Genomic DNA, 9447 nt, shown 5'->3' with positions numbered 1-9447 from the left:
GCTTAGTATAGGAAGAGAGTTTATCATCAGTGGCCCTACATTCTTGTCCGTCCGCCATGCTATACTATCGGGCCATGATCAATCGGGAGGTGATCACGGGTATATACTTATATACATATTATATGATACTTGTGGTGACTAAAGTCGGGTCAGCTCGTAGAGTACCCGCGAGTGATTCACGGATTGGGTCCGAAAGGACGTCTGTCTCGACGACCCTCTGAGTGGATCTTTGTGGCGGAGCGACAGGGCAGGTTGAGACCGCCTAGGAGAGAGGTGGGCCCGGCCCTGGTCGGCGTCCGTGGTTACTTCAAAATAACATGCTTAACGAGATCTTGGTAATTGATCTGAGTCTGGCCACTGGCCTATACGCACTAACCAACTACGCGGAAACAGTTATGGGCACTCGACGTCGTGGTATCAACCGAAGCCTTCGTGACGTCAGCGAGTTAGCGGTGCGCGCCGAGTTAGACTGGAATGACTACTCTTGTATAAGGGAGGCTAGGTCTGCTCGCCGGCCGCGTCCGCAACGTGCAGGTGTGAAATGTGAAGGAAATATGCCCTAGAGGCAATAAGAAATAGGATTTAGACCAGCATGATAAACTCTTATTATGCATGCTAGAACTGCAACGGAAACATAATACAGGCGGGAATAACAGAGAAAAAAGTGTCCGGACAAACGGGACGAGCACGTTAAGAAAAGTGGTGTTTCCTAACCATGAACAATGAGTTGTTATTTGATTAATGGGATCACATCATTAAGAGAATGACCGGATTGACATGACCATACCAAAACTAGAACCCGATACTTAATAAAACACACCCTTCCAAGTACCAGATATAACTGGTGATGCAACTCACGGTGACGGAGGAACACATCGGGTACGACCAAACATCCAACGAAACTGGGTGACTTACCAGTACTCACTTCTACAAGCTACAAGATGGGTTGCCCTATTTCGATAGGACTTGTCACTCCGATTGTCGGAGAGGTATCTCTGGGCCCTCTCGGTAATACACATCACTTAAGCCTTGCAAGCATTGCAACTAAATGAGTTAGTTGCGGGATGATGTATTACAGAACGAGTAAAGAGACTTACCGGTAACGAGATTGAACTAGGTATTGGAATACCGACAATCGAATCTCAGGCAAGTAACATACCGATGACAAAGGGAACAACGTATGTTGTTATGCGGTCTGACCGATAAAGATCTTCGTAGAATATGTAGGATCCAATATGGGCATCCAGGTCCCGCTATTGGTTATTGACCGGAGACGTGTCTCGGTCATGTCTACATTGTTCTCGAACCCGTAGGGTCCGCACGCTTAAGGTACGATGACAGTTATATTATGAGTTTATGCATTTTGATGTACCGAAGGTTGTTCGGAGTCCCAGATGTGCTCACGGACATGACGAGGAGTCTCGAAATGGTCGAGACATAAAGATTGATATATTGGAAGCCTATATTTGGACATCGGAAGTGTTCCGGGTGAAATCGGGATTTTACCGGAGTACCGGGAGGTTACCGGAACCCCCCGGGAACCATATGGGCCTTAATGGGCTTTAGTGGAAAGGAGAAAGGGGCAGCCCAAGGTGGCCGCACGCCTCCCCCTTCCCCTAGTCCTATTAGGACTAGGAGAGGTGGCCGGCCCCCCTCTCTCTCTTTCCCCCTCGGGGAATCCTAGTCCAACTAGGATTGGGGGGATTCCTACTCCCGGGAGGAGTAGGACTCCTCCTGCGCCCTCCTCCTGGCCGGTGGCCCCCTCCCCCTTGGCTCCTTTATATACTGAGGCAGAGGCACCCCAGAAACAACACAAGTTGATCCACGTGATCTATTCCTTAGCCGTGTGCGGTGCCCCCAGCCACCATAGTCCTCGATAATACTGTAGCGGAGTTTAGGCGAAGCCCTGCTGCTGTGGTACATCAAGATCGTCACCACGCCGTCGTGCTGACGGAACTCTTCCCCGACACTTTGCTGGATCGGAGTCCGGGGATCATCATCGAGCCGAACGTGTGCTCGAACTCGGAGGTGCCGTAGTTTCGGTGCTTGATCGGTTGGATCGTGAAGACGTACGACTACTTCCTCTACGTCGTGTCATCGCTTCCGCAGTCGGTCTGCGTGGGTACGTAGACAACACTCTCCCCTCTCGTTGCTATGCATCACATGATCTTGCGTGTGCGTAGGAAATTTTTTGAAATTACTACGTAACCCAACAGTGGCATCCGAGCCTAGGTTATTTATGTTGATGTTATATGCACGAGTAGAACACAAGTGAGTTGTGGGCGATATAAGTCATACTGCCTACCAGCATGTCATACTTTGGTTCGGCGGCATTGTTGGACGAGACGACCCGGACCAACATTACGCGTACGCTTACGCGAGACCGGTTCCCCCGACGTGCTTTGCACATAGGTGGCTTGCGGGCGACTGTCTCTCCAACTTTAGCTGAACCAAGTATGGCTACGCCCGGTCCTTGCGAAGGTTAAAATGGAGTCTATTTGAAAAACTATCGTTGTGGTTTTGATGCGTAGGTGAGATTGGTTCTTGCTTAAAGCCCGTAGCAGCCACATAAAACTTGCAACAACAAAGTAGAAGGCGTCTAACTTGTTTTTGCAGGGCATGTTGTGATGTGATATGGTCAAGACATGATGCTGAATTTTATTGTATGAGATGATCATTTTTTGTAACCGAGTTATCGGCAACTGGCAGGAGCCTTATGGTTGTCGTTTTATTGTATGCAATGAAACCGCGATGTAATGCTTTACTTTATTACTAAGCGGTAGTGATAGTCGTGGAAGCACAAGCTTGGCAAGACGACAACGATGCTACGATGGAGATCAAGGTGTCACGCCGGTGACGATGGTGATCACGACGGTGCTTCGGAGATGGAGATCACAAGCACGAGATGATGATGGCCATAGCATATCACTTATATTGATTGCATGTGATGTTTATCCTTTTATGCATCTTATCTTGCTTTGATTGACGGTAGCATTATAAGATGATCTCTCACTAAATTATCAAGAAGTGTTCTCCCTGAGTATGCACCATTGCGAAAGTTCTTCGTGCTGAGACACCACATGATGATCGGGTGTGATAGGTTCTACATTCAAATACAACGGGTGCAAAACAGTTGCACACGCGGAATACTCAGGTTATACTTGACGAGCCAAGCATATACAGATATGGCCTCGGAACACGGAGACCGAAAGGTCGAGCGTGAATCATATAGTAGATATGATCAACATAACGATGTTCACCATTGAAAACTACTCCATCTCACGTGATGATCGGTTATGGTTTAGTTGATTTGGATCACGTAATCACTTAGAGGATTAGAGGGATGTCTATCTAAGTGGGAGTTCTTTAATTAATTTGATTAACTAAACTTAAATTTATCATGAAACTTAGTACCTGATTAGCATCTTGCTTGTTTATGTTTGATTGTAGATAGATGGCTCATGCTGTTGTTCCGTTGAATTTTAATGCGTTCCTTGAGAAAGCAAAGTTGAAAGATGATGGTAGCAATTACACGGACTGGGTCCGTAACTTGAGGATTATCCTCATTGCTGCACAGAAGAATTACGTCCTGGAAGCACCGCTGGGTGCCAGGCCTGCTGCAGGAGCAACGCCAGATGTTATGAATGTCTGGCAGAGCAAAGCTGATGACTACTCGATAGTTCAGTGTGCCATGCTTTACGGCTTAGAATCGGGACTTCAAGGACGTTTTGAACATCATGGAGCATATGAGATGTTCCAGGAGTTGAAGTTAATATTTCAAGCAAATGCCCGGATTGAGAGATATGAAGTCTCCAATAAATTATATAGCTGCAAGATGGAAGAGAACAGTTCTGTCAGTGAGCATATACTCAAAATGTCTGGGTATAATAATCACTTGATTCAATCGGGAGTTAATCTTCCAGATGATTGCGTCATTGACAGAATTCTTCAATCACTGCCACCAAGCTACAAGAGCTTCGTGATGAACTATAATATGCAAGGGATGAACAAGACTATTCCCGAGCTCTTCGCGATGCTGAAAGCTGCGGAGGTAGAAATCAAGAAGGAGCATCAAGTGTTGATGGTCAACAAGACCACTAGTTTCAAGAAAAAGGGCAAAGGGAAGAAGAAGGGGAACTTCAAAAAGAACGGCAAACAAGTTGCTACTCAAGAGAAGAAACCCAAACCTGGACCTAAGCCTGAAACTGAGTGCTTCTATTGCAAGCAGACTGGTCACTGGAAGCGGAACTGCCCCAAGTATTTGGCGGATAAGAAGGATGGCAAGGTGAACAAAGGTATATTTGATATACATGTTATTGATGTGTACCTTACTAGTGTTTATAGCAACCCCTCAGTATTTGATACTAGTTCAGTTGCTAAAATTAGTAACTCGAAACGGGAGTTGCAGAATGAACAGAAACTAGTTAAGGGCGAAGTGACGATGTGTGTTGGAAGTAGTTCCAAGATTGATATGATCATCATAAGTCGATGTGATTGCAGTCGGCACGCTACCTCTACATCTACCTTCGGGATTAGTATTAGACCTAAATAATTGTTATTTGGTGCCAGCGTTAAGCATGAACATTATATCTGGATCTTGTTTGATGCGAGACGGTTATTCATTTAAATCAAGAATAATGGTTGTTCTATTTATATGAGTAATATCTTTTATGGTCATGCACCCTTGAAGAGTGGTCTATTCTTGTTGAATCTCGATAGTAGTAACACACATATTCATAATGTTGAAGCCAAAAGATGCAGAGTTGATAATGATAGTGCAACTTATTTGTGGCACTGCCGTTTAGGTCATATCGGTGTAAAGCGCATGAAGAAACTCCATTCTGATGGACTTTTGGAACCACTTGATTATGAATCACTTGGTACTTGCGAACCGTGCCTCATGGGCAAGATGACTAAAACGCCGTTCTCCGGTACTATGGAGAGAGCAACAGATTTATTGGAAATCATACATACAGATGTATGTGGTCCGATGAATATTGAGGCTCGTGGCGGATATCGTTATTTTCTCACCTTCACAGATGATTTAAGCAGATATGGGTATATCTACTTAATGAAACATAAGTCTGAAACATTTGAAAAGTTCAAAGAATTTCAGAGTGAAGTTGAAAATCATCGTAACAAGAAAATAAAGTTTCTACGATCTGATCGTGGAGGAGAATATTTGAGTTACGAGTTTGGTGTACATTTGAAAAATTATGGAATAGTTTCGCAACTCACGCCACCCGGAACACCACAGCGTAATGGTGTGTCCGAACGTTGTAATCGTACTTTACTAGATATGGTGCGATCTATGATGTCTCTTACTGATTTACCGCTATCGTTTTGGGGTTATGCTCTAGAGACGGCCGCATTCACGTTAAATAGGGCACCATCAAAATCCGTTGAGACAACGCCTTATGAACTGTGGTTTGGCAAGAAACCAAAGTTGTCGTTTCTGAAAGTTTGGGGCTGCGATGCTTATGTGAAAAAGCTTCAACCTGATAAGCTCGAACCCAAATCGGAGAAATGTGTCTTCATAGGATATCCAAAGGAAACTATTGGATACACCTTCTATCACAGATCCGAAGGCAAGACTTTTGTTGCTAAATTCGGAAACTTTCTGGAGAAGGAGTTTCTCTCGAAAGAAGTGAGTGGGAGGAAAGTAGAACTTGACGAGGTAACTGTACCTGCTCCCTTATTGGAAAGTAGTACATCACAGAAAACTGTTTCTGACACCTACACCAGTTAGTGAGGAAGCTAATGATAATGATCATGAAACTTCAGAACAAGATACTACTGAACCTCGTAGATCAACCAGAGTAAGATCCGCACCAGAGTGGTACGGTAATCCTGTTCTGGAAGTCATGCTACTAGATCATGATGAACCTACGAACTATGAAGAAGCGATGGTGAGCCCAGATTCCGCAAAGTGGCTTGAAGCCATGAAATCTGAGATGGGATCCATGTATGAGAACAAAGTATGGACTTTGGTTGACTTGCCCGATGATCGGCAAGCAATTGAGAATAAATGGATCTTCAAGAAGAAGACTGACGCTGACGGTAATATTACTGTCTACAAAGCTCGACTTGTCGCAAAAGGTTTTCGGCAAGTTCAAGGGATTGACTACGATGAGACCTTCTCACCCGTAGCGATGCTTAAGTCTGTCCGAATCATGTTAGCAATTGCCGCATTTTATGATTATGAAATTTGGCAGATGGATGTCAAAACTGCATTCCTGAATGGATTTCTGGAAGAAGAGTTGTATATGATGCAACCAGAAGGTTTTGTCGATCCAAAGGGAGCTAACAAAGTGTGCAAGCTCCAGCGATCCATTTATGGACTGGTGCAAGCCTCTCGGAGTTGGAATAAACGTTTTGATAGTGTGATCAAAGCATTTGGTTTTATACAGACTTTTGGAGAAGCCTGTATTTACAAGAAAGTGAGTGGGAGCTCTGTAGCATTTCTGATATTATATGTGGATGACATATTGTTAATTGGAAATGATATAGAATTTCTGGATAGCATAAAAGGATACTTGAATAAGAGTTTTTCAATGAAAGACCTCGGTGAAGCTGCTTACATATTAGGCATTAAGATCTATAGAGATAGATCAAGACGCTTAATTGGACTTTCACAACAACATACCTTGACAAATTTTGAAGAAGTTCAAAATGGATCAAGCAAAGAAAGGATTCTTGCCTGTGTTACAAGGTGTGAAATTTGAGTAAGACTCAATGCCCGACCACTGCAGAAGATAGAGAGAATATGAAAGATGTTCCCTATGCCATCAGCGATAGGATCTATCATGTATGCAATGCTGTGTACCAGACCTGATGTGTGCCTTGCTATAAGTCTAGCAGGGAGGTACCAAAGTAATCCAGGAGTGGATCACTGGACAGCGGTCAAGAACATCCTGAAATACCTGAAAAGGACTAAGGATATGCTTCTCATATATGGAGGTGACAAAGAGCTCGTCAAAGGTTACGTTGATGCAAGCTTTGACACTGATCCGGACGATTCTAAATCGCAAACTGGATACGTGTTTACATTAAACGGTGGAGCTGTCAGTTGGTGCAGTTCTAAACAAAGCGTCGTAGCGGGATCTACATGTGAAGCGGAGTACATAGCTGCTTCGGAAGCAGCAAATGAAGGAGTCTGGATGAAGGAGTTCATATCCGATCTAGGTGTCATACCTAGTGCATCGGGTCCAATGAAAATCTTTTGTGACAATACTGGTGCAATTGCCTTGGCAAAGGAATCCAGATTTCACAAGAGAACCAAGCACATCAAGAGACGCTTCAATTCCATCCGGGATCTAGTCCAGGTGGGAGACATAGAGATTTGCAAGATACATACGGATCTGAATGTTGCAGACCCATTGACTAAGCCTCTTCCACGAGCAAAACATGATCAGCACCAAGGCTCCATGGGTGTTAGGATCATTACGTGTAATCTAGATTATTGACTCTAGTGCAAGTGGGAGACTGAAGGAAATATGCCCTAGAGGCAATAATAAAGTTATTATTTATTTCCTTATATCATGATAAATGTTTATTATTCATGCTAGAATTGTATTAACCGGAAACATAATACATGTGTGAATACATAGACAAACAAAGTGTCACTAGTATGCCTCTACTTGACTAGCTCGTTAATCAAAGATGGTTATGTTTCCTAACCATGAACAATGAGTTGTTATTTGATTAACGGGATCACATCATTAAGAGAATGATCTGATTGACATGACCCATTCCATTAGCTTAGCACCCGATCGTTTAGTATGTTGCTATTGCTTTCTTCATGACTTATACATGTTCCTATAACTATGAGATTATGCAACTCCCGTTTACCGGAGGAACACTTTGGGTACTACCAAACGTCACAACGTAACTGGGTGATTATAAAGGAGTACTACAGGTGTCTCCAAAGGTACATGTTGGGTTGGCGTATTTCGAGATTAGGTTTTGTCACTCCGATTGTCGGAGAGGTATCTCTGGGCCCTCTCGGTAATGCACATCACTTAAGCCTTGCAAGCATTGCAACTAAATGAGTTAGTTGCGGGATGATGTATTACAGAACGAGTAAAGAGACTTGCCGGACGAGATTGAACTAGGTATTGGAATACCGACGATCGAATCTCGGGCAAGTAACATACCGATGACAAAGGGAACAACGTATGTTGTTATGCGGTCTGACCGATAAAGATCTTCGTAGAATATGTAGGAGCCAATATGGGCATCCAGGTCCCGCTATTGGTTATTGACCGGAGACGTGTCTCGGTCATGTCTACATTGTTCTCGAACCCGTAGGGTCCGCACGCTTAAGGTTACGATGACAGTTATATTATGAGTTTATGCATTTTGATGTACCGAAGGTTGTTCGGAGTCCCGGATGTGATCACGGACATGACGAGGAGTCTCGAAATGGTCGAGACATAAAGATTGATATATTGGAAGCCTATGTTTGGATATCGGAAGTGTTCCGGGTGAAATCGGGATTTTACCGGAGTACCGGGAGGTTACCGGAACCCCCCGGGAACCATATGGGCCTTAATGGGCTTTAGTGGAAAGGAGAAAGGGGCATCCCAAGGTGGCCGTGTGCCTCCTTCCCTAGTCCTATTAGGACTAGGAGAGGTGGCCGGCCCCCCTCTCTCTCTTTCCCCCTCGGGGAATCCTAGTCCAACTAGGATTGGGGGGGAGTCCTACTCCCGGGAGGAGTAGGACTCCTCCTGCGCCCTCCTCCTGGCCGGCGGCCCCCTCCCCCTTGGCTCCTTTATATACTGAGGCAGAGGCACCCCAGAAACACACAAGTTGATCCACGTGATCTATTCCTTAGCCGTGTGCGGTGCCCCCAGCCACCATAGTCCTCGATAATACTGTAGCGGAGTTTAGGCGAAGCCCTGCTGCTGTAGTACATCAAGATCGTCACCACGCCGTCGTGCTGACGGAACTCTTCCCCGACACTTTGCTGGATCGGAGTCCGGGGATCGTCATCGAGCTGAACGTGTGCTCGAACTCGGAGGTGCCGTAGTTTCGGTGCTTGATCGGTTGGATCGTGAAGACGTACGACTACTTCCTCTACGTCGTGTCATCGCTTCCGCAGTCGGTCTGCGTTGGGTACGTAGACAACACTCTCCCCCTCGTTGCTATGCATCACATGATCTTGCGTGTGCGTAGGAAATTTTTTGAAATTACTACGTAACCCAACACAATGGGCAATGGTGCCCAGACCCATGCGCCATAGGATTTAGACCAGCGTGCTGACCTCTCTGTTGTGCCTAGGTAGGGCTGCGACGTGTTGATCTTCCGAGGCCGGGCATGACCCAGGAAAGTGTGTCCGGACAAAGGGGATCAAGCATGTTGGGAAATGTGGTGCACCCTTGCATGGAAGTTGATCTATTCGAATAGCTGTGTACCTCGGTAAAAGGACAACCCGGAGTTGTATCT

Source organism: Triticum urartu, chromosome 7, assembly GCF_003073215.2.
Source record: "Triticum urartu cultivar G1812 chromosome 7, Tu2.1, whole genome shotgun sequence".
NCBI classification, from domain to species: domain Eukaryota; kingdom Viridiplantae; phylum Streptophyta; class Magnoliopsida; order Poales; family Poaceae; genus Triticum; species Triticum urartu.
The sequence above is the reverse complement of the archived record's forward strand: the minus strand, read 5'-3'. Positions refer to the sequence as shown.